The sequence below is a fragment of the Ascaphus truei genome, unplaced genomic scaffold (assembly GCF_040206685.1).
Source record: "Ascaphus truei isolate aAscTru1 unplaced genomic scaffold, aAscTru1.hap1 HAP1_SCAFFOLD_727, whole genome shotgun sequence".
NCBI lineage: Eukaryota > Metazoa > Chordata > Amphibia > Anura > Ascaphidae > Ascaphus > Ascaphus truei.
The window spans coordinates 164,641-190,005 of record NW_027457061.1 but is presented as its reverse complement, the minus strand read 5'-3'; the positions used below and the strand labels follow the sequence as shown (position 1 = coordinate 190,005).

General features: G+C 48.0%; 1 non-coding gene and 1 pseudogene across 1 annotated transcript; both read right to left on the bottom strand.

The window, feature by feature from the left end:
* Positions 1-429: 429 nt before the first annotated feature.
* Positions 430-593, bottom strand: LOC142486085 (U1 spliceosomal RNA). Its single transcript, XR_012798781.1, has one exon. It is a non-coding gene; the product is annotated as a U1 spliceosomal RNA (small nuclear RNA).
* Positions 594-24,948: 24,355 nt separating this feature from the next.
* LOC142486084 (U1 spliceosomal RNA) lies at positions 24,949-25,090 on the bottom strand (annotated as a pseudogene).
* Between the last annotated feature and the right edge of the window lie 275 nt (positions 25,091-25,365).

The following is a 25,365-nucleotide window of genomic DNA, read 5'->3' as shown; positions in this document are numbered from 1 at the left end:
TAATGAGATGTATCACATTCTGCATCTGTCCCAGCATGCACCATGGGGAGAGTCAGTAGGAGGAGTTGGGGAGGAGTTACATGGTGCACAGATTATAATGAGATGTATCACAGTCTGCGTCTCTGCCCCAGCATGCACCTTGGGGAGAGTCAGTAGGAGGAGTTGGGGGAGTTACATGGTGCACAGATTCTTTTGAGATGTATCACAACTTGCATATCTCTGATACTTTTTTTTTTTAACCTTTTATTTGCCCCCCAAAAATCCTCCATATCTGAAGTGCCATAAGTCTAACATTGACCAGGCCCAAAGCCCAAGCAGTGGCAATAGCAGCTTGTCTGAACAAACACCTGTGCTGTGGGTGGTGGTGGTTGTTGTTGTTGTTGTTGTTGTTGTTGATTTTTGTTTCTGTTTTTTCTAACAGTCCAAAAACAGGGGAGAGCGCGCACGCAGTCCCCCACTACCAGAAATTGTGCAGTCGAGTTTCCCGCATGTGGGGAAATCGCAGAGGTCAGCTAGCTCCAAGTGCAATGAGCAAGCCTCGCCCTGGGAGAGCCACCTGCAGGATCGTGGCTTTTTTTTTTTTTTTTTTTTTTTTTTAAAGGTTTTTATTTCCACAGAAATAACTGTTACAACATTGGGTATTCCCAAGCATAAACGCAATAAAACATATATATCTTCAAACTCACAAATAACCCCCACCCAATCTTAAAGTTCTGAAATAAACTTTACATTGATCTATCCCAACGTAAATTCTCTTATATCTCTCTAAACATCCGGGTATGCCTTCCACGGTCTAGCTCCCAATACTATTTCATACGCTTTCATCGCCTTTTCCATATCCCTTACTGCCTCTGGCTTATCTCCCGGTTTTACTTTTACTAACGCCCTTGTTAAAACCCCATGTCCTGTTAAGCTCGCATTATATCGTCTTTTCCTTTCCAATTCCTTTTTCTCCCCTTGTTGTTTCTTTTTACTTTCCTTTTCTCCTGCTGATATTTTCCCTCCTTCACTCTCACTCCTGCTTGCTCCACTCACCATCCGTTTTGGTGCCTCTAACCCCCTTGCCTCTTGCTTACTTGATTCACATCCACTGCTACAAACAACTTCTATCCCTCCCACCTTTTCTTATTTCTTTTCTAGTCTTTGCTCTCTACTTCCTCCACTTTCAGACGAGGAGATCTCTCCCCAATCACTCCCACTGCTCCCATCTATTACAGGTGCAATTCCCAGAGATTTTGTCCCTACAACACCTGGGTTTCCCTTAACTTCACTACCCTCATTCTCCCTTTTCACTGGCATACTACTTTCCGGGGTCTCCTCCACCACTGTCACCTCTGCCGAGCTCACCAGGGTCACCTCTGGGGACCTTACCCGCTTTTCTACTTCCTTCTCCTCCCGAATATCCTCCTCCTTACTAATTTCCTCCTCACTAATATCCTCAATTTCACCCAATAAAAACTTCCCCTCTTCTCCTTCGATTGGGACTGCTCTGCCCTCCTTTATCTCCACCAACTGTATATGCTCTTTTTTCAATTCCTCGTATTCCCCTTTTGTAATGTTTTTCCTATGATGCATTAGTTTGTCTAGCCTCTCTATTATTTGCTGTTCTGTACTCCCTACATGTTGTTTTCTAAAAATTCTTGTCCAAAACTTTACCTCCCCTACTGCCTTCTCAAACTCTAGCATTTTCTCCTGTAAAGTACTCTTACTTGGTACTTCTTCTGCCTGTTCCCCACATACCCTCTCAACCTTCTCCCTGGGTCCTCCTCTACTTTCCTCCTCTCTATCTTGGTTACCCTCTTTTCTTTGCTGATTTTTCCGTTTTTGTGATTTCTTTTCTCCTACTTCCATTTCCTCCACCTCCTCTTGGGAAATCTCCCCCTTTCCTTGTACATCTTGTATTTCCATACTTTCTGCCCAACTAGGACTCCCCACCACCAGGGTTTCTACTTCTACTCCCCCTGTCTCTTTCTTACCCTGTACATCTTCAACCTCCATACTTTTTTTCAAAACCTGCCCACACCCTCCCCCCTCTTCCTTCCCCCAATAAAGTTCTGAGCAACAGCATCCAAAAACAAATCTTCCTCCTTTTTTTCCTGAGCGTCTCTCTCTCTGCTTGACAAAGAAACCGCCTCCACCTGTACCACACCCACCCCCTCCCGGGTCCCCTCATCCGTTCCTGGAAAATCTTCAGACATCCTCATCTCTGTGGCCTGCGCATAAGTCCGCTTTTTACATTGTCTCGCCAAATGTCCACTTTCACCACAGAGGTCACATCTTTTGGGGTCTTTGCAATTAAAGGCCGTGTGTCCTTCTTTGCCACAATTGCGACAAACAAAACCATCTCTCTCACAGTATTCCTTCGTGTGACCAAAACGATAACATTTCCTACAAAATATAGGCTGGCCTGGGTAGCTCAAAAATCCTCTGTTACCACCGATACTGAAGCTTCCAGGGGGGTGAAGAACTCCCCCTATACACGATGGGTCCGGTTTGAAACGGACCCAGTACCTCCTCTTTCCGTTAAACATCCCGTATAGGTTCTGTACCTCCACTCCACCTTTCACCGAGGTGCAGTACCTGCTCAGAAAGCACTCGATATCCTTCTTCTCCACGTACGGGTTATAAAGATGTATCACCAAAGGCTTTTCTTCCAGCGTGAAACTTGGGCTCACAGTAATCCCTCGTAAACACTGCAGAGGAGCTTCGACACTTTTTTTTTTAAACTTTTTTATTCAACACCTTTTTTAAATTTACAGACTTTTTGACAACCAAAAAAACACATCATTTTTACAGCCATATGACATTAGCAAGACACAAAACATGCTATATTTACATTTTCTTCCTCCTTCCTTTCCCCACAGAAAATTACTGTTCACAATCACAATTACACACTCTTTCATCCCATTCTGTCACCATTCTTCCTTCCCAGCCATCCCTCCCTTCCATACATTTCCGTATGCTTTTCCCCCACGGCACCCGCCGTGGAGGGGAGCACCGGCCCACCTCTTCTCTCCGGTAACTCCACGTAAAGGGACCCAGACTGTACTACTGTACTTCTCACAAAAAGACAAAACTCTTCTTCATTAATATTCTCTTTCCCTTTCCGTAAAAGCAAACGCTTTTGCTCACTTCCATTCCCACTCACACAACTCATAACCGGTAAATGTAACTATTTTTAACCTCCGCAAATATCATTCCCAAAAATAAATCACATTATCTCACGATGTACAATCCCCTTTTTTCTTATGATCTGGTAAAAACTTCTTCAACTTCACACAAGTTACAAACCCCTCCTCCTCCTTCTCTCTAGTTGACTCTTCTAACACACAACCATCTTATTCCAGCTATTCACTTTCCACAATGCATCACTTTCCACTTTCCCCAACCTTTTCTGATCCAACAAGTAGTATGTATACATTTTACTTAAAATTATCCTAGTACATGCTTTCACATCTAACGTTTCATTATTGAATATCATCATACTTCTCACCATCCACACAACCTCTTTTACACAATTTATTATTTTCCATAATACCCAACCTTTTTCCCCTTTTAACTCACTTAACCCATAAAGCATCATATTAAACTCCAATATATGGATTCCTCCTAAATCTCTAATTAGCTTCGATAGGTTTTTCCACACAGCCCTCACAAAAAAACAGTTCCAAAATAAATGTACTATGTCTTCTACTCCACCACACCCTTCCCTTGGACACCTATCCGACACTGTCATACGTCGTCTCTTTTGGAAAACTCGGACTGGCAGACAATTATGCACAGCCATCCAAGCAATATCTTTGTGAATATTAGATAGACCCTTGAAATCTATGTTCTTCCACATCAGTTTTAGTTGTGACATATTCAGATTTCCGCAGCATTCATAACTGTCTCTCTCCAGAATCACAGCCCTTATTTTCCTATGATCTTCCCATAAGGACTTTTCTACATCCCTTAAATTAAAACCTCTTATGAAATGTTCGATGACCCTATAATTATCTGGGGTCACAAAACAGAGTGGCCTCCTCAAATCTGTCCTGAACAGACCCAGCCTCCTTAACATGCCCCCTGCTGCATACCTTGCAAAACAGGCCGCCTTTGTATCCTCACTCTGAATTCTCTTTATACAGAGCTGGGCATATTTTGCTCCCAGGATAACTTCTATCCTGGGGGCCCCTTTTCCACCTTTCCCTTTTTCCTTCCATACAATTTCTCTCTTTAATCTCTCATTTTTTGACCCCCACAGGAACATGAACAAAAACTGAGTAATTTTTCTAATCCATTTTGCCGCGGGGGGAAAATGTTCGCGCCCTGGTTCCTCTGCTCATATATTCCCTCCTGCTGCCGTGGCGCGCATCCCTCGCCAGCGCCACTCACCTCCGGCGGTTCTGAGGGTTCCCCGGCGTCCTCGGCGTCCCCGGCTTCCAGCAGTACCTCACGCGGCCGCCATGTTGCTCGGGCGCGCGCCTGAACAGCGCGCGCCGGGCGAAGTTAATTTATTCACTGCTCTGGCAGTGAAGACCCGCCCCCAACACAGGAATAAGATCTCCTGTCAAGACAAGAGTCCTCACCTGCCTGCCAATCAAGGGAACCTATCCAGGATGGCTCCACGCAGTCCTCCAGGTCTGCCTTCACTTCTGATTGGTCAGCCACACTTTATAATGCCAGTCCTTCCTATCATTCATTGCTCGACATAGTTTTCACTTGGATTACTACTCTGGCGTTTTCTCTCTTATTCTCTCAGGTTACGACTTGGCTTGGCGGACGTCTCTCTCTGGCTCTTGACCCCTGCTTGGACAAACGACCTTCCGGAATTCTCCAATCCCAGACCTTGGCTAACGGCAATGACAACGGCATTTCTACACCGGTACCGGCAAGTATTGCTAGCTAAATACACCTGGCCTGGCAACGCCAAATCAGCACACTCCGGACACGCTCCCTTTGCTGCGGGTGCGTGCTTCTATACGTTCCTCACCTTAGTGAAAGGAACAGGTCTGGTCTGCGGGCAGCACCGGCGTAACACCTGTAAAGTCCTCATCAAAATAAACCCCTAGCAGTCTTAGCTGTTCCCCTTCCACAGGGATCCCACACTTTCCTAAATCATGCCAATCCCCAAAGGCCTTACAAGCACTTTTCCCCCAATTCACTCTCAGCCCTGAAGCGTGACAAAAGGTATCAATATGTAACTGCGCTCTATGAAGAGCCGCCTGTGTAGTACACACCAGGGTTAGGTCGTCCATGTAACCTAGGACTTTGACGTTTCTTCCCCCACTCCCTGGGATTTCAACCCCTCTCACCACCTTGTCCGCTCTGATAATTTGCAGCAAAGGCTCTATAGCGCAAATAAACGCCAACGGGGACAGAGGACACCCCTGCCTTACCCCTGATTTCACCCAAATTTTCTCAGTAAAGCAGCCGTTTACTAAAACTCTACTGTTAATACCTTTATATAAACTTCCTATCCATCTAACGATTTCCATTGGTATTCCTAACTTTCCCAGAACTTTAAACAAAAAGGCATGAGACAAAAGATCATAAGCCTTCTCAAAATCAATATTTGCAATAACTAGTGGTTGTTTCCGCTCCAAACAATACCAAATTAAATCCCTCAGGAGAATTAGATTCCCTACCATCTGTCTCCCTGGTACACCACACACCTGCTCCTCTTCCACCAATTTACATAAGAAAGGCTTCAGTCTTTGCATTATCACTTTTGCCACAATTTTATAATCTGAATTCAACAGGGTTATGGGACGCCAATATTTAAGGTCTTTTTTGTCCCCCTTTTTTTTTGAATATTAATGCAATTATACCTTCTTTAAAGGATTCCGGCGTTTCTCTTAACTTAAAAATTGTGTTGCATAACTTAAATACCTCTTCTCTAATTACAGTATGTCCCACATATAGGAGTAAAATTCATGTGGTAACCCATCCTTACCAGGTGATTTCCCTTTCCTTCCATTCCTTATTACCTCATTTAATTCTTCACTGTTTAAATCTCTCACCAAGAAAACCTGATCATCTTTACTTAGCTTTTTCTCAATTTTTTCAACTAAATCTTTTTCTAAGGACATATCACGATCCTTTTCCTCATATAATTTGGAATAAAAATTCTCACAAACTTTCAGAACTTTTTCCGTTTCCTTTACCTCTGCCCCCTCTTCATTCAACACAGGAATTGGGCTTGACTTCCCTGTAAACGCTTTTTTAAAGAAAAAAGAGGTACATTTTTCATTCTTTTCAACCGCTTCCACTCTTGCAGCATGAATTATCCTTCTACCTCTTTTTTCCATTAATTCCTCAGACTCCACCCTAACCCTTTTAAGATCTCCCTCCACATCCTTTCCCATCTCTTTTAACCTGAGGAGAAACTGTTTTCTCAGGATCACCCTCCTGTAATCTTCCTCCTGTTCTTTTGCCAACTCCTTACCTTTCCTATTAAAAAACTTTTTTGTTTCAATTTTTACCCACTCCCACCATTCCAGTATTCCCTTATATTCCCCCATTCTCCTCTTTAAATAAACATACAATTTCCCATACTGAAACTTGATCCCAGGTTTTTCTAATAGTGAAACATTAAGTTTCCAGTAACCCCTTCCATACTTTTCCACTCCCTCTACTTCTATTTTACATACAACACATGCATGGTCAGAGAAAAGTACTCTTAACCCCTTCCAGCTCTCCACCTTCAACCCTTCAGAAATAAAAATATGGTCAATTCTAGACTTTACCCCTCCACTCTCACAAAACCAAGTGAATTCCCTTTTTTCTTTCCCCCACACCTGAAAAGTATCCCTAAAAGAAAAATCACCCATAATTGTTTTCAACAGTACCCCAGAATTGTCAGGCTTACTCCTGTCTGCACCCACCCTATCCCCCTCCCTAATTATACAATTAAAGTCTCCTAACACAAAAGTTTTCATTCTTCCTGGTAAAAACAACCTAAGTTTCTCAAACAGCAACCTTCTTTGATTTTCCTTTGGAGCTGCATATATATTAAATATTCTGAAACATTCCCCCTTCCACTTCACCAAAACAAAAAATAACCTTCCCGGTTCAATTACCTCACATTTGCATATTTTGAACTCTTTCCCCTTAAATAATATCCCAATCCCACTGTTTCTGCTCTCTAGGCAACATGACCACACAGATTCCCCCCACACCCACTCTTCTTCTTTTGGGGGTTCAGTGATCGTACATTCTTGTAAACAAAAAATATCACATCTTTCTTTTGCCAGTAAGTCAAATATTCTCACTCTTCTTGTACGCTTCTTTAAGCTTCGTACATTTAACGACGCCAGCGTCAAAGTCATTTCTTCTTATACTAGCGAGACATGAAAAAGGCACAATCCCAAGTAACAATTATCAAAAATATACTTAGCTCGGTCCAGCACCTTCCTCCAGGGGGAACCCCAGAGACGGAAATCCAAGCATCAACTTCTCTGCCGCAGTTTCATCCGCATAGGAAAGGCTCTGCCCTCCTGGTGAACCCTGCCCATCCGCCACGCCCGTCAAAGGATATGCCGGGGAGCGCAAGGGGCTAGTATCCAACCCACCACGCCCCACCACCTCCCCCGAATCAAAAATCACACTGGTCTTTTCTTCCTCTTCTCCTCCCAGGCATTTTGCCTTTGAAGGAGCAAGATTTTCTTCCTCCATCTTCCTCTTTGGCGGACGTTCCCCTCCTTCCAATATCTCCATACCCTCTTCCGTAATTTGCTGATTAAGGCCTTCCACATCAGGATAAATGGCCTTCAGTCCTGGGGTTCCCTCGCCTTCTCCTTGCATCAGGTCAGGCTCCTCCCCCTCTCCTGTGTCCGGCTCCGCATCCTCTACTGTTGCTTCCCCCCATGCCTGGCCCTCGTTCTGGAGAGCATTCTCAGCTGAAACCACACTCAAACAGATCTGAGTCTGAATCTGGCTACTCCTCCTCAGCTGCTGCTTCACCCCTCGTTAAGGCCTCATCAGTGGGAGCCTCCGCAGCTGGTTCCACGGGCGTCGCCTGTCTGCTTTCAACTCCATGCAGCATATCATACTCACTCTCCGCCTTAACCCATCCCTCTGGGCGCTCTGCAATCTCCCTTCTCCTCACAGCCTGTGCATATGACTTCTTTTTTGCACAAAATCTAGCCATGTGCCCTGTTTCTTGACATAAATCACATCTAGATGGCTCCTTGCACTGCGCAGCGTGGTGTCCCTCCTTCCTGCATTTGCGGCAAACTATTACATCTTCTTTAGTACAGCCCTCCTGTGTGTGCCCATACTCCATGCACTTCCTGCAATATTGCGGCTGGCCCCGGTAGTACAAATACCAGCGGTTTCCTCCAATGTTAAAGGTCCCCGGGGGGTGCATGACTCCCCCCACTCCATCTGGGGACATCCTCAGCTTGCACCAATATCTAGTCTTTCCATTATAAATGCCAAGCCGGCTTTTCAGTCTCTGTCCTTCCTTGACACTCTCACAATACCGTGACAGGAACACCAAAATATCCTCGTCTGGTGTAAAAGGGTTATACGTGTGCACAATTATAGCAACTTCTCCTCTTGCAAACAAGGGTACCAGCTCTACACCTCGCATACTGTCCACACCCTTTGCAATCCTTGCTCTTTCCATAACACCCATACATTGCTCACATATATGAAGAGCCACATCATAGAAACGTTGATTTGGAAATTCCTGAATGCAATAAATATCCTCTCGTCCAATCTTTAGTGTGTCTTCCAATATCTGGCTGTAGAACTCCTCCAACCTCAGGAATCTGGGAGCCTTATCCAGTCTGAATCTAATGGTGTTTGGAACAAAACTCCCACGATTCTCCATTCTGTTTCTTCAAAAAAAAGGTCTTCCACCCAAACACGATACTTCAAAGCTCTGCCTCCCAAGCACAAGGCTATGCCTGCTCCAGCAGCGCCCCCCGCAGGATCATGGCTTTTTTTTTTTTTTTTTTTTAAAGTTTTATTAACAATTCATATTAATTACAAACAGTAATAAACAGAAAACTCAACTATACATTCCTTACAATGCCAAAAGGAAACAAACATTTCAAAACCTAAGCATTAATTTCTTCCAAGTCCTACACTAAGCTTTTCGTACTTTCTCCAAACCATATACATCTACCTACTTCTTCAGTCCCATCAGCAACTCTTCTAACGGCTGAGTTATATTATACGTAAAACTATCTTTTTCTACAGTTCTTACTTCCTCTTCAGTCACGTCTGCCATCATAAACTGTGATCTCAACCATTCCACTATTGAGACATCTCTCGCTACGTAAAGTACCTCCTTATTTATTCTACCTATCACCCTTTTAACAACCTGATTTCTTTCATATTGTCTATGCCGTCTATCCGCCTCACTTTCTCCTCTTCTGGCCTGTGCTTTCCTTCCCCCTATTTCTCCTTCACTCTCACTTCTACTAGTCCCTCCTACTTTACGCTTTGGTGTTTCCCTGTTTTCTTTTAACTCCTCCTTTCCTTTTCCCCCACTAGGTCCTGCTTTCACCTCACCCTCCCTCTTTTTTTTCTCTATCTCAACCACTTTCTGCTTGGGTACCTCAATTGTATTTTTTCCCCCTTCCAGATTACTTTTCTGGGTCTTTTTTCCTCCTGGCGTCATGTCCATCCCTTCACCCTGAGAAATTGCCTCCTCCCCCCTTATTCCTTTGGCCTTCCCTCCTCCTTCACTCTCTGATGAGGAGACCGACCCCCAATCACTCCCACTACTCCCAGCTATTACAGGTGCAATCCCCAGAGTTTGTGTCTCTACAACACCTGGGTCTCCCTTAGATCCCCTTTCCTCATCCTCCCTTTTAACTGGCATACCACTTTCCGGGGTCTCCTCCACCACTGTCACCTCTGCCGAGCTCACAAGGGTCACCTCTGGGGACCTTACCTGATTTTCTACTTCCTTCTCCTCCCGAATATCCTCCTCCTTACAAATATCCTCCTCCTCACTAATATCCTCAATTTCTCCCAATAAAAACTTTTCCTCTTCTCCTTCGATTGGGACTGCTCTGCCCTCCTTTATCTCCACCAACTGTATATGCTCTTTTTTCAATTCCTCGTATTCCCCTTTTGTAATGTTTTTCCTATGATGCATTAGTTTGTCTAGCCTCTCTATTATTTGCTGTTCTGTACTCCCTACATGTTGTTTTCTAAAAATTCTTGTCCAAAACTTTACCTCCCCTACTGCCTTCTCAAACTCTAGCATTTTCTCCTGTAAAGTACTCTTCCTTGGTACTTCTTCTTCCTGTTCCCCGCATACCCTCTCAACCTTCTCCCTGGGTCCTCCTCTACTTTCCTCCTCTCTATCTTGGTTACCCTCTTTTCTTTGCTGATTTTTCCGTTTTTGAGATTTCTTCTCTCCTACTTCCATTTCCTCCACCTCCTCTTGGGAAATCTCCCCCTTTTCTTGTACATCTTGTATTTCCATACTTTCTGCCCAACTAGGACTCCCCACCACCAGGGTTTCTACTTCTACTCCCCCTGTCTCTTTCTTACCCTGTACATCTTGAACCTCCATACTTTTTTTCAAAACCTGCCCACACCCTCCCCCCTCTTCCTTTCCCCCAATAAAGTTCTGAGCAACAGCATCCAAAAACAAATCTTCCTCCTTTTTTTCTTGAGCGTCTCTCTCTCTGCTTGACAAAGAAACCGCCTCCACCTGTACCACACCCACCCCCTCCCGGGTCCCCTCATCCGTTCCTGGAAAATCTTCAGACATCCTCATCTCTGTGGCCTGCGCATAAGTCCGCTTTTTACATTGTCTCGCCAAATGTCCACTTTCACCACAGAGGTCACATCTTTTGGGGTCTTTGCAATTAAAGGCCGTGTGTCCTTCTTTGCCACAATTGCGACAAACAAAACCATCTCTCTCACAGTATTCCTTCGTGTGACCAAAACGATAACATTTCCTACAAAATATAGGCTGGCCTGGGTAGCTCAAAAATCCTCTGTTACCACCGATACTGAAGCTTCCAGGGGGGTGAAGAACTCCCCCTATACACGATGGGTCCGGTTTGAAACGGACCCAGTACCTCCTCTTTCCGTTAAACATCCCGTATAGGGATGCGCATGCGCGGCTGGTTGAGGATGGCTGCATAGACACACAGCTCCTCCAACCGCCGGCACAATAAAGCAATTAAACAATAGCAAAACCAGCATTTTTGAGAAAAAAAACATAGCGACGGCTGCCTAAACCCTTCCCAGTTAAGATAATCCACCCCAAAAAAGGATGGCAGCTACAAGACAAAAGACTCGCCGAAAGTCAGATGTCAGGGCCTACTTCACCGGCCAAAGCAAGGCAGGGACTGCAGAGATGTCAGCAGTATCTGACTCAGACTCAGCCCAGGATGTAGAGGGCTCCGGAGCGGCAGCAGAACAAACAAAAGTCATCAAAAAAGAAATATCAAGACTATTAATTGATCTCAAATCTTTCTTCAGAGGAGAGGTGGAGGGGCTCAGACATGATCTGGTACAGATAGGGACGAGGACCAACGACCTGGAGGAGCGTATGGACGTTAGCTCAACTGCCCACAAGGAGACAAACTCCCGGGTACAAGCGCTGGAACAGAGAGTGGCAGAGTTGGAAGCCAGACAAGAGGACGGGGAGAATAGAGATCGAAGAAATAACCTCAGAGTGAGGGGGATCCCAGAAGAAATTCTGGATCCAGAAGCTTTACTCTCCCGCTGGATGGCCTCAATATTACCAGGCAGCCCGGCCTCAGACTTTAGGATGGACAGATGCCATAGGGCCTTACGATCCAGACCCGTGCCCTCCAACCCCCCTAGGGATGTGATCCTCCGGCTCCACTACTTCTCTGTCAAAGAAGAGGTGAGCAGAATAGCCCGTGCCACCCCACACATTACCTTCGAGGGGATTACCCTGTTGATCTTCCAGGATCTGTCCCCGCTGACACTGGCCAGACGGAGAGCTGTGGGGCACATAACTAAGGCCCTAAGGGACAATGAGGTGCGCTACCGTTGGGCATTCCCATTCGCCCTAGTAGCCATCAAAAACGGCAGACCGCAGGTGCTCAAGCACCCCTCAGAAGGGGCAGCCTTCCTTAAAAAACTGGGTGTGCGGGGATCACAGGACAATGGAGCGGAGGGAGCCCAGCAGGGGAAGAGGACGGACTCCCCGACAGGAAAGCAGGGCACCTCTCCCACGCCGGAGAGGAGAATCAGCAAGGAGGGGGGCAGAGGGAAAAGCCCGTAAAGGAGAGACTCTATAAAGTTCAGGAGCTGCAGTTGCGCCCGTTGCGCAGTTTAAACACACCCTGCCACACAGGCTACACCAGACATCCCCCTACCGTGAGATTGCCGAGGTTCCGGAGTTGTCCCGAGTCCAAAGATGACGGCATTCAGCAGATGGCCGCAGCGCATGGGTCCCCAAAATGGCGGTTATGCACCTAATGGTGAGGAAGAGGGACGGAAGGGCGCGAGATTTCCAATGGCGGCGGGGGTTTCGGCGGGAAGATCTGCTCTGCCGGATGGACCCGCCCAGGGAGCCTCCCCCGATCCAGCCCTCTCGTCTCGGCAGTCCACCGCGGAATGAGATCAACACGCCCACACCGGTGACGTCATGGATCCCGCTATCACGAGAGTTGGAGGAGAGGCGCGGTGAAGAGCCCGGGCAGACGCCAGGATGACGTCAGATACGAGGCGACCGGCTAGGAGTACAGCGATCTCCTCTGGCGGGGGCACGCGAGCTCCTCCGCCGGGGAGGCGATCACAGGACAGGCGGAGTCCCGCAGAAAAGACTCAGCGGTGCAGAAGGAGGTTGCCTGGCCGCTCGAGGAGGGGACATGCACGGGCGGGAGGGGGGAGGGGGGGGGAGGGGGGGGAAGAGGTAGCACAGGCCCCCATCAGGGACAGGAGACAAAGGGGGGAAGACAGCATAGACAAGCCTAATAGCCATAAACAAAGCAGAGTACAGGGGCAAAGTACCATGGTCTGAGCAAGAATAGCATAGAGTAGATAGCGGACAAAAGAACATGAGTGAGAACAAAGGGGTACTGGAGCGGCGCAAGCGGAGGTCTCCCAGGAGAGATAACAGAAATGCGGCAACGAGGGACCCGGCAGGATCCTAGAGGGAGGGGGAGAGAGGGAGAGCACCCGAGCCCGGAAGCAGGGAAGAATGTATGAGGGGAGGTAGAAACGGTCAGCGGTTAAAAGGGCAGGCAGAGAACAGGGTGAAAAGTTGTAGTTGCAGTTTTAGATAAAAGGAAGAGTTCATGATTCGAGCTCAAGGTAGTTAAACGCTTAAGTTTGGATTAATAAGAGTTAATAAAATAGATAGAAGAGAAATTAGTTGTTAGGTTTTGTAACGCACAGAGCGGCCGGCGGGGAGGGGGGGCAGCCACCACTCTGCCTGCAGGCATGTGCGTCTTCGCCAGGAGGGGGGTCATATCCCACCTACCTGGTTCTGACCCGGAGATCTGTGGCGAGTTCTGGAAGCCACAGAGAGGGACCAAGGGGGAGGAGGGTCCAGGGAGAAAATCTCTCCTCCGGGCATTGAACCCGAGGTCTTCTAAGACCAACACGGTTCTCATGATGTATTTAGGTGTTTTATGTGTGTACTCTTCCCTCATGTTTTTTCCCTTTCCTTCACCAGTCCCAACAGGCGGTGGGTTGAATAGGCGCTTCCGGAGTCTACACCACAGAGTCCATGAACAGAACATGTCCAGGGTCAGGGGTAAGATCAGACCGGCTTACTTTCTAGGTCCACACAGACACTACTACATAAAATGGAGGTAATTTTCATCTCGCAGAACGCCAAAGGGCTCAACAGTCCACGTAAGCGGAGAGTCGCTTTCACTGAATTCAAGAGGAGAGGGGCTGACGTGGTCTTCCTACAGGAGACTCACTTCAGCTCGCGTAATAATCCAAAATTTCTTGACTCTAGCTTTCGTAAGTTCTTTTTAGCATCAGGGGCAGAGAAAAAGAAAGGTGTAGCTATTCTATTCCAAAATCACACCCCCTTCCAGGTTGAAAAGATTAAAAGGGACCCAAAGGGAAGGTATCTGGTGCTGGTCGGGCTCCTTAAACAGGTCAGAATGACATTAGCGTGTATATACGCTCCAAACGAGGGTCAGCTAGACTTCTACAACACATTCTTCCAGAAGCTGCAGGTATGGGCTGAGGGACAAATAATTCTAGGGGGCGACTTTAACACAGTCATGAATGCAAAGGTAGACAGATCTACGTCCCAAAAAAATAATAAGAAAGAAGGGAATAGCTCATTACTGAAAGGCCTTAAACAGACTAGCCTGGTGGACATATGGAGAGAGCAGCACCAGGGAGACCGCAGTTATTCATTCTACTCCCACCCACATGACAGCTACAGTAGGATTGACCACTTCTTTGTATCGGGCAGAATGGTCCCACAAATTTCCGACACAAACATACATGATATTACTTGGTCGGACCATGCATCGGTAGAGCTAAGATGCACCCAATTGAGTAATGCCAGCCCGGGAGCAAACTGGAAGCTAAATGAATCAATAATCAAAATACCGGAGACCCAAAACAAAGTGAAATCTGAAATATCAGAGTATTTCCGGATAAATAGTGGCAGTGTAGAATCCCAATCACTGCTATGGGAGGCTCATAAGGCCACGATTAGGGGGGTTTTAATCGGTATAGCGGCAAATAGGAAAAAGAAAAAGGAAGCCAAATTAGCCCAGCTGTATCACAGGTTACATGAGCTCTCTACTCTACATAACCAGACAGGTAGAGATGTTGATCTGAGGGAGTTGAAGGATGTTAGAATTCAGCTAAACCTCCTCCTTACTTCCCGAGCGGAGAAAGACATGAGTTGGACACAGAGGAAGTTCTATGAGAAAGCTAACAAACCGGACACTATGCTAGCCACCAGACTCCGTAATAGGAAACCAAATTTTAACATTCATTCTATTACGACCGCAGGAGGCCAGAGTTCCTCAAACCCTAAAGTCATAGTAGGGGAGTTTGCGAAATTCTACGAACAGCTGTACAATGGAGAGAAGGTAGTTCACAATGCTAGGACAAGTAGTAATCTACAGAAATTCCTAGCAGACGCAGCCTTGCCACAAGTAAACAGAAAGGAGCGAGAGGCTCTGCAACGAGACTTCACAAGGGAAGAACTAGAGGCGGTTGTAAAAAACTTAAAAGCATCAAAAGCCCCAGGCCCGGATGGGTTCTCCAATCTGTATTACAAAAAATTTATCGGAGTCTTAGCTCCACACATGCTCCAGCTGTTTAATGGAGTATTAGCAGGAGAGCCCTTTCCGGGACAGATGCTCCAGGCGTCAATCTCGGTAATTCATAAAGAGGACAAGGATCCCACTAGCTGCCAAAGTTACCGGCCAATATCATTAATTAACACAGATGTAAAAATCTACGCTAAATTGCTGGCCAATAGATTAAATGTAATCCTGCCGGGGCTCATCCACCCGGATCAAGTTGGCTTCATTAGAGGTAGACAAGCGGCCGACAACACTAGAAGAATTGTTGATATAATAGATTTCATGGGAGCCAACGAGATTCGGGGTGTGGCCCTAAGCTTAGACGCGGAAAAGGCCTTTGACAGGATTGATTGGCCATACCTGGAGTCCACGCTTGGCGCATTTGGGTTTGGAGGCAAATTCCAACAGGCTGTCAAAGCACTATATACGGCACCGTCAGCCAGAGTAGTTCACCAGGGATTCCCCTCGGAACTATTCCCAATTAAAAGTGGGACGAGGCAGGGATGTCCGCTTTCGCCCCTGCTATTCGCCTTATGCATCGAACCACTCGCAGCACAAATTCGGAGTAACGCTGATATCGCTGGGGTACAGATCCATTCGCAGGAGCACAAAGTGGCTCTGTACGCGGATGATATCATTCTAACCCTTGCCAAGCCGCTTATCTCGCTGCCTAATCTGTTCGAGCTTCTAGAGCGTTTTGCCCAGATCTCTGGCTTCAAAATAAATCAAACTAAATCAGAGGCCTTAAGCCTACACCTGCCAAAAGAAATGGAGAAGTTGATAGAACTCAACTTTGAGTTCAGATGGCGTCCATCCGCCATGAAATACCTAGGAGTGCAGATCACAAAAAAGGCGAGCTCCTTATATTCGGCGAACTATCCCAGACTGCTGAGGACTCTCAAAAAAGAGCTGCAGGAATGGAAGGCATATGGTATTTCTTGGTTGGGGAGGATCTATAGTGTCAAGATGAACATCCTTCCCCGAATTCTATACCTGTTCCAAACTCTCCCGGTTGCCGTGGTTAGAGCAGACATCGCAGGGCTCCAAAAGGCTATTTCCCAATTTATTTGGAAAGATAAAAAACCACGAATTAAAGGGAAAATTATGCAAAAATCCAAGGAAGCTGGTGGCCTGGCAGTCCCGAGCGTCTTGTCCTACTATAAAGCGGCACAATTGTGTCAAATCACGCAGTGGCATGGGGACCCGGGGCTCAGGAGGTGGGTGGCACTGGAGAAGGAGGTGTGCGCCCCGCTTGAGCTCAGGGACCTAATCTGGTACCCGAGGACACGGGTGAAGGATAAGCTCATCCCACTATCCTCTGTGCTCAACTCACTCTCGGTCTGGGAGGCTTCTAAAACTAGCTGCTCTCTGACCTCCAAACACACACTGATGGCTCCTTTATTTGGCAATCCGGACTTTGCTCCTGGGCTGACGGAAAAATGCTTCCCGCGCTGGCGGCAATTAGGGATTAGTCGGTTGAAGGACCTGGAGGATAAAAGCAAGATCAAATCTTTTGAACTATTACAGTCAGAAACGGGCGTACCTAACACTGATTTTATGAGGTACCTCCAGGTCCGGGCATTTTATAACGCACACCCGGTGAGACCACCGCTGACCAAATTCGAACAGCTCTGCGTGCGCGGAGCCGACACGCGGGGACTAATCTCTGCGTTGTACAGAGAGGTGGTGAATACTGACTCAGACAGGACAGTCAAACCCAGTTTTATGACACAATGGGAAGAGGATCTCCAGACACAATTAGAGGATGAGGACTGGGCTGCGGTGTTCAAAGCTGCGGCCTCGAGCTCCATATGCACGACATTGAAGGAGAACTCATATAAGGTATTATTAAGGTGGTATCTCACCCCAATCAGATTAGCTAAATTTGTCCGGGGGGCTTCCCCGCTCTGCCCCAGGCGGTGCGGGGAACAGGGGGATCTGGTGCACATGCTGTGGTCTTGCCCAAGATTAGTGCCGGTCTGGACCCAGATCCGCGATTGGCTGCAGAGGATCTTTTTAGGGCTCACAATACAGCTGGACCCGTGGCTATTTTTATTAGGTAAACCTACAAACGAGGTATCTAGATCGGGTAACAAGCTGATAGCACATTTTGCTACCGCTATGAGGTGCGAGACCGCAGCACTGTGGAATCAGAACGCAATTCCGTCTATTGATAAAATTAGAAACAGAATTTGGTTCATTTGTAGAATGGAGAAGTTAACGAGTTTAGTTAACGACTCAGCCGATAAATTTGAGAAAGTATGGTCACTATGGCTTGCCCAGACTGATATTCAGGGGATGAATGAGGCCACAATATGGCTCTGATAGAGATAGATGGGTTCTCCTTGGATGTTGGGTTGGGAGTCGGACGGGACGATCGGACAGTAGGGCTCCCTTCGAGGTACAGTGGTGAAGAGATTCTCCGACTCATGAAATCCTGATGTGTTCCGGATCTGAGCTCCTCTGAGAGGCGAACTGGAGCAGAACAAAGGCAGCATTGGTGAAAGACCCCGGCGAAACGTGGAATCAGCGCTACTACCAGGCCGCTCCCCCCCCCACCCCTACCCCCCCCTCCCCCCTCTTTTTCCTTGTCTTTAGATGTTGTCAGTCTGTCTGCGTCCTGTCCTGTGGTCCCCCCAATGTTCGTCCGTTACTTGTAAAGTTTCCCTGTAAGTTAGGTGTATACCTGATACAATTGACAACATCCTGCATTCCTTGACGTGTATGCACAAAAAACTAATAAAAACAATGTTTAAAAAAAAAAAAAACATCCCGTATAGGTTCTGTACCTCCACTCCACCTTTCACCGAGGTGCAGTACCTGCTCAGAAAGCACTCGATATCCTTCTTCTCCACGTACGGGTTATAAAGATGTATCACCAAAGGCTTTTCTTCCAGCATGAAACTTGGGCTCACAGTAATCCCTCGTAAACACTCTTCTCCAGCTCTCTCCCTGCATATTGCATATGCATTCCAGCAGTCAGCTTCTTTCACAAACGCCAGGTCAAAGATCCCCTGTCACTGGAAGTCTTGCAGACAGAAAACCTGCTCCGCCGACATTCCGATCAGCTCCTGCATCACACGCTCGACAATCCATGTCAGCCCGACACGACTCCTCTCCTCCTCCGCCACCAGGAACCGTAAACTGTTCCTTCCATTTGCCATCTTCTAAAGCTTGGGTGCGGCACCCCTAAAGCAGCATGAGGCTTTAGCCAGTTACGGCGATGCCCCAAGGCCAAGGTGCCGGCCCCTCACTTCCTGTCTCGTACTCGCCCTCCGAGAACGCTCGGGATAGCGCACCCCCCCAATAGCAGCAAGTGGCTTAAGACTCCCGAAGGAGCCGATGCCACAGGGCCAAGGGGGCACAGTCCCAGCTAGATCCCTGCAGAGGAGCTTCGACACTGTATAGTGTACTCCCCTGCCAGGTAAGTATGAGTTGCAATGGTGCTGGGGGGGCAACTAGCCCTGTCCCAGGACAAGTGTCACCCTTGTGGAGAGAGCAGCCTGGTCATTGGTGCAGCGGCAGCAGCAGCAGCGGCAACCACCACAGTAGCTGAGGCCCAGTATCTGAGCCAGCACCTGCAGCAAGGATCAGCTTAGGCCATTCCATGCAAACATTTGTGCAGCAGCAGCAGCAGCAGCAGCAGCAGCAGCAGCAGCAGCAGCAGCAGCAGCAGCAGCAGCAGCAGCGAATATTTGTCAAACAACATAGATCCAAGATATCCCCTCTCTAGAAGCAAAGCCCCTCCCCCGCCCATCCAACAAGCACCCGGAGAAGCCAAGCTTCGCCGCAAGGTACTTCTTCGTGGTTTTAAAAGGAAGAAGCAATCACTTTGAACACCGCTCAGCTCTGTCATTTCAGCTGGCGGAGAGACCGACAGACAGACAGGGGGACACCATATTTCTGCGGTGGCTTTCTTCATCTCCCCTACCTGCTGGCACGCTCTTTTTCTGACCTCCACTGACACCTGCTGCTGCTGCTGCTGCTGCTGCTGCTGCTGCTGCTGCTGCTGCTGCTGCTGCTGGAGAGGTGCCCTGTCCTGCTGGCGTAACTTGTCACTTTGCCCCTTACCAGCATGGCTGCTTACCTGACATTTGCATAAATATGTATAGCAGGCTTCCCCCTAGCTCCCTTACCACCGCGGTAGCCATTACAGGATCGCGCGTGTGCAGTAAAGATCGCGCACGCGGTCCCAATGCTACAGAGGTCCTGAGTGGACTACAATTCCCAGCAGCCTCTGGGGATTGCCCTTTCACCCACATCACGTGCAGCCAGCCAGCAAATAGGGTTTTGCAGCTTCTCCTGTGAAGGAAGGATACAATGTTGCGGGGACCAGGTTGTCAGTTGGAGCTGGGAGCAGGAAGGGGGAGGAAGTGTGTAAGGAGCAAGGCTCTTACACTAGGCCAGGTTACCGCCAGGTCCCAGGTAGGTCCCACTCCCAACTAGGTTAGTGGGTAAGTTCTTAGGGAAGGCCCCTTAGATAGGGACCCTGCCCTTAGGTGTGTGTAAGTCTAGTCAGTGGCACAGCTGCCGTGGTGTGTGCTCTGACTAGAATATACAGAGTGGCTTTGTAGTGCAGCCACAGCAGTTATTTGGCTGTGTCAGTGAGAGGCCCCTCATAGGAAGAAGGGGGGTTGCTTTCTAGTTGTTCAGTGTGTGTTATATCACCAGTGGCAGTTGCATGTGGTGAGCTGCCAGAGTCTGGGATCAGACAGAAGCTACAGGGAGAGTTCTTCTGCGTGCAGGGACTAGGGTAGAGGTATACCCCAGGGCCCAGTTAGTCCCCTATGACACCAGAGGAAGCTGTATGGTATAGGGTCGGCCTTAGGAGAGGGACTCCTTCACCATATTTAGAGAGCAAGAGGAGGAGATTGTGTTCAAGGATCATTCCGGCTGGAAATTCTTTTCCCTGTGGAGTCAGCGTGTGCATCCATTCCTGCAGAGAGCAGCGCAGCACGCCATGGGATCACTGTGCGGTGTTGCTGCGTCCAAGGATTTTCCTGACCAGGACTGGTCAGGGAGGTAGTATACATTAAGTGCACCAACGGGCCCCAACACAGGGAAGCGCTATCCCTCACACACACTTTCTTTACTGTTGTGGACACTCAAGAGACTGAGGGGAATGTGATGATGGACATGTGGGTGAGGGGATGGTATGCATTCAGAGTGATGCACTGTTATTCATATATTGTTTGATGTTATGCAAAGAGAGTGTTATTGAAGTTACAAGTCATGCTCAGTAAATACATTTTTTCCCACGGTGTGTATTTACTGTATGGTTGTTCTGGTGAGGGCACACTCCCACCCCGTTGGGATCCCTCATCAGTGGAGGCGCTGCACCGAGTGTAAGTACATACCCCAGGTTCCCCGTGGCGGAAGCTCAGCTCTCTTGGTTGCCAAACAGGTACCGCACCACACTGAGAAGTAGTCAGATACACCTACCCACCCCAATCTCACTTAGGGGGGGGAAAGAGGGCTACATTTGGAGGCGCTGCTGAGATCCAGACCAGGGGTGCCCGAATTCAGTATAAATTATGTCGTTCTCATTATCATTGCCATCCTGCCAAGAAGTGTACGAATGGGCATTAAAGGGGCAAGTCCCGCCCTCGCAAACCCTTGCTATAGGACGAGTTCCTGCTGACACTCCCTCCTGTGATATTTGCTTAATATTGTGTCAGTACCCAGGCTTATGGGGTGCAAAAGTCTTAGGCTGCTGCCTAGATGCAGATGGAGTGTGGTGCTCAGTGTTGGTGAGGGCCAAACAAGATTTAATAAGAGAAGGAGGCCCATCCAAAATATTGCTCCATGGAACCCTCACTAAAGTATGGTGTCCTGTTATCTACCCTGAAATGTCAGGAAAACCAGAAGGCTACCCCCCTATCTATGCAGAGAGTCATAGTGTAATTGATGAGACTGTGATTAAAAAGGAGGCTCTCTCAAGCAGTGAGTCACACCTAAGATGGCGGCTCCCTCCAAGTCAGGCGAGCACCAGGACTGTACAAGAAATTGTTGCAGAATATTGTCCGGGTCTGATGCGAAAAACAGAGCCCCGCCCCTGCGCTGTGAGTGGCTCAGTGCAGAGTCAGAACCACTCCTTGAAAGAAGGTGCTCCTCCTCTGGAGTCCACCAGGGGGAGCCAGCACAGTGAGTCTCAATCAGTAACTGCTGTCTCCACTAAGGACAGTACAGGATGCAGCGAACCACATCCGCAGTTGTATGGTGTTTGGCCAGCAGAGGGACTGTATGTACAGTAACATTTCTTTTGTGCCCGTGCTTACAGAAAGACCTTAATCTCTCTGGTGGTATGAACTTTGATCCCTATCAGCGACCACGAGGGGTTCAGGTTGTGAAAGTGGAAGGTAAAAGGTACGTCAGGTGCCTATGCCCCAAGTGTGATTTTCCAGATGGCAAATTGAGCTGGGGACCCAAGTGTGCCTGCTGCGAGGCACAGTTCCTAAAACCAGTGCTGCTGTGTGCTACGGAACCCGCAGAGGAAGATGCGGCTAACCAACCTACCTCAACTACTGAGGGCCCATGCGCCCTAACCACGGTTCCAGATTCGGTTCAAATGCCGGAACCACAGATGACAAGTGAAGCTGAGGACAAAGAGCCGTTTGCTCGCCTGCTGTGGGGCCGTGTGCCTTACCACTGCCAGTCCGGCCTACTACGATGGTACCATCGGTCCTAGGCTTGGGATCAGTACCTAACGACGACAAGGGTGAGTTGACTGCCCCAGGGGTGTCGGGTGTGAGGTTCCAGGTGACCGCGGAGCACAGTAGCTCCTTAAGTCTGGCCACCAGGGCGATTGGCTCCACTCGGCATCGCGTCCTGACGGAGGTGTCCTCCTTTGAAGACCGCTGTCCAGTGGTGCGAGTGGACCAGTACCCACCGCCTATCGTCCAGGTGAAGAGGAAAGACAGCCCCATCATGATGTCCAGTGCTGCTATAAGTATTATTGTGACTGAACTGAGTGTGAGCCCGTGCGCTCCAACCCAAATGGTCCCAGGACTGGGATCCAATGCTCCCGAGTTTAAAGACTGAGTGGACTGCCCCAGAAGTGCCGGGGACAGGTCCCAAGACAGCCGAGGTGGGAACTGACAGCGTCCCCGAGGACCTGTTGGCCACCATGAATCACCGCAGTGGTAAGGTATCAACCCTTTACCCCCTGCAGGATGTAACAGAGACTTTGAGTACAGAGACATTGCTAATTGCTCACTTCGCAGTGGAAGCCTCCCAGGTACTTAGGGACAAGGACTGTGTTGTTAGTGATCCAGTGAAATTTGCCTTTGCTAAGCGCGACATGGAGTGTTTCATTCGCCATGTGGTGGAAAGAGGAAAGGGTCAAGACCTCCTGGCCTACCGCATCCATGCCGCAGATGGCCAGGTAAAGGTCTGGCCAAGAGACACTGTGCTATTCCTTCCACCAGGGGGAGGAAGTAGTTCGGAACCAATGACTGTTACCCCAGAGCATGATTTCCAAGAGATTACCCAGGCGGAGGCTCACAAAAGTCAAAGTGAGGTACCCCCACATTATCAGTTAGGGGCACCCCACAATTGGTCTCAGCAAGCAGCTAACACTCAGCTGGCCTCGTTTATTTTATGTGAACTGAACTGTACCCTATTGTTTAGAGTCAAGTGTGATAAGTTGTACATATCATGCTCTGCATTTTTATTGTATAAACGTATGCTGAGTGACGTCGTTCCCCAAGCGGGGACTTTGGATTTTTCACCAGGGGGAGAGTGTAGCAGGCTTCCCCCTAGCCCCCTTACCACCGCGGTAGCCATTACAGGATCGCGCGTGCGCAGTAAAGATAGCGCATGCGGTCCCAATGCTACAGAGGTCCTGAGTGGACTACAATTCCCAGCAGCCTCTGGGGACTGCCCTTTCACCCACATCACATGCAGCCAGCCAGCAAATAGGGTTTTGCAGCTTCTCCTGTGGAGGAAGGATACAATGTTGCGGGGACCACGTTGTCAGTTGGAGCTGGGAGCAGGAAGGGGGAGGAAGTGTGTAAGGAGCAAGGCTCTTACACTAGGCCAGGTTACCTCCAGGTCCCAGGTAGGTCCCACTCCCCACTAGGCTTATGGGTAAGTTCTTAGGGAAGGCCCCTTAGATAGGGACCCTGCCCTTAGGTGTGTGTAAGTCTAGTCAGTGGCACAGCTGCCGTGGTGTGTACTATGACTAGAATATACAGAGTAGCTTTGTAGTGCAGCCACAGCAGTTATTTGGCTGTGTCAGTGAGAGGCCCCTCATAGGAAGAAGGGGGGTTGCTTTCTAGTTGTTCAGTGTGTGTTATATCACCAGTGGCAGTTGCATGTGGTGAGCTGCCAGAGTCTGGGATCAGACAGAAGCTACAGGGAGAGTTCTTCTGCGTGCAGGGACTAGGGTAGAGGCATACCCCAGGGCCCAGTTAGTCCCCTATGACACCAGAGGAAGCTGTATGGTATAGGGTCGGCCTTAGGACAGGGACTCTTTCACCATATTTAGAGAGCAAGAGGATTTCTGTCTGACAGTACCTGACTGTCAGTACAGCGTGTATCAGAGACTGTGTTCAAGGATCATTCCGGCTGGAAATTCTTTTCCCTGTGGAGTCAACGTGTGCATCCATTCCTGCAGAGAGCAGCGCAGCACGCCGTGGGATCACTGTGCGGTGTTGCTGCGTCCAAGGATTTTCCTGACCAGGACTGGTCAGGGAGGTAGTATACATTAAGTGCACCACCGGGCCCCAACACTGGAAGCGCTATCCCTCACACACACTTTCTTTACTGTTGTGGACACTCAAGAGACTGAGGGGAATGTGATGATGGACATGTGGGTGAGGGGATGGTATGCATTCAGAGTGATGCACTGTTATTCATATATTGTTTGATGTTATGCAAAGAGAGTGAAGTTACAAGTCATGCTCAGTAAATACTGTTTATTCACACGGTGTGTATTTACTGTATGGTTGTTCTGGTGAGGGCACACTCCCACCCCGTTGGGATCCCTCATCAGTGGAGGCGCTGCACCGAGTGTAAGTACATACCCCAGGTTCCCCATGGCGGAAGCTCAGCTCTCCTGGTTGCCAAACAGGTACCGCACCACACTGAGAAGTAGTCAGATACACCTACCCACCCCAATCTCACTTAGGGGGGGGAAAGAGGGCTACATATAGAAGCAAGCTGACACTGTCTGCTGCTCCCTGGATAGAGATAGATAGATAGATAGATAGATAGATAGATAGATAGATAGATAGATAGATACATACATAGATAGATAGATAGATAGATAGATAGATAGATAGATACATAGATAGATACATAGATAGATAGATAGATAGATAGATAGATAGATAGATAGATAGATAGATCGATAGATCGTTTTTTTTGCATCGCTCAGCAGATACATTTTTGCTGCTGCTGCTGCAACTCATATTCTACAGTTCTTGGCCCTTTTTGTTTAGAATGTTTTTTTCATGAATTATATGTGTTTCCCTATTTCCCAATCCACCTGAATTTATTCCTAAATGTCTGCGCAGGTGCCTAATTGTCATTTCTCCCTGTTTGAGATGTTGCTACCTGTCTAGTTGGTGGGTGGGTGCTCCTTTTATGCCACAGTTATTGACCAGGCCCAAAGCCCAAGCAGTGGCAATAGCAGCTTGTCTGAACAAACACCTGTGCTGTGGGTGGTGGTTGTTGTTGTTGTTGATTTTTGTTTCTGTTTTTTCTAACAGTCCAAAAACAGGGGAGAGCGAGCACGCAGTCCCCCACTACCAGAAATTGTGCAGTCGAGTTTCCCGCATGTGGGGAAATCGCAGAGGTCAGCTAGCTCCAAGTGCAATGAGCAAGCCTCGCCCTGGGAGAGCCACCTGCAGGATCATTTTTTATTATTTTTTTTATTTTTCTATTAAATGTTTTTATATTTATTTACAGAGTTACTTTTTGGAAAATAACAAACCCCCCTTTCATTACAACAACCCATACATTTTGTTAATACATTTCATATTTCAACATTCAAATACATTTTATAATAAAGAAAAACGCTTTCCCCTCATTAACTAGCACCCTATGCAGGGACAAACACCTGTCCTGTTTTCCCTCATCCAACACATTCTCTCTCTTTCCAGCTCGCACACTCCCCATATGCTCTTCCTCCGAC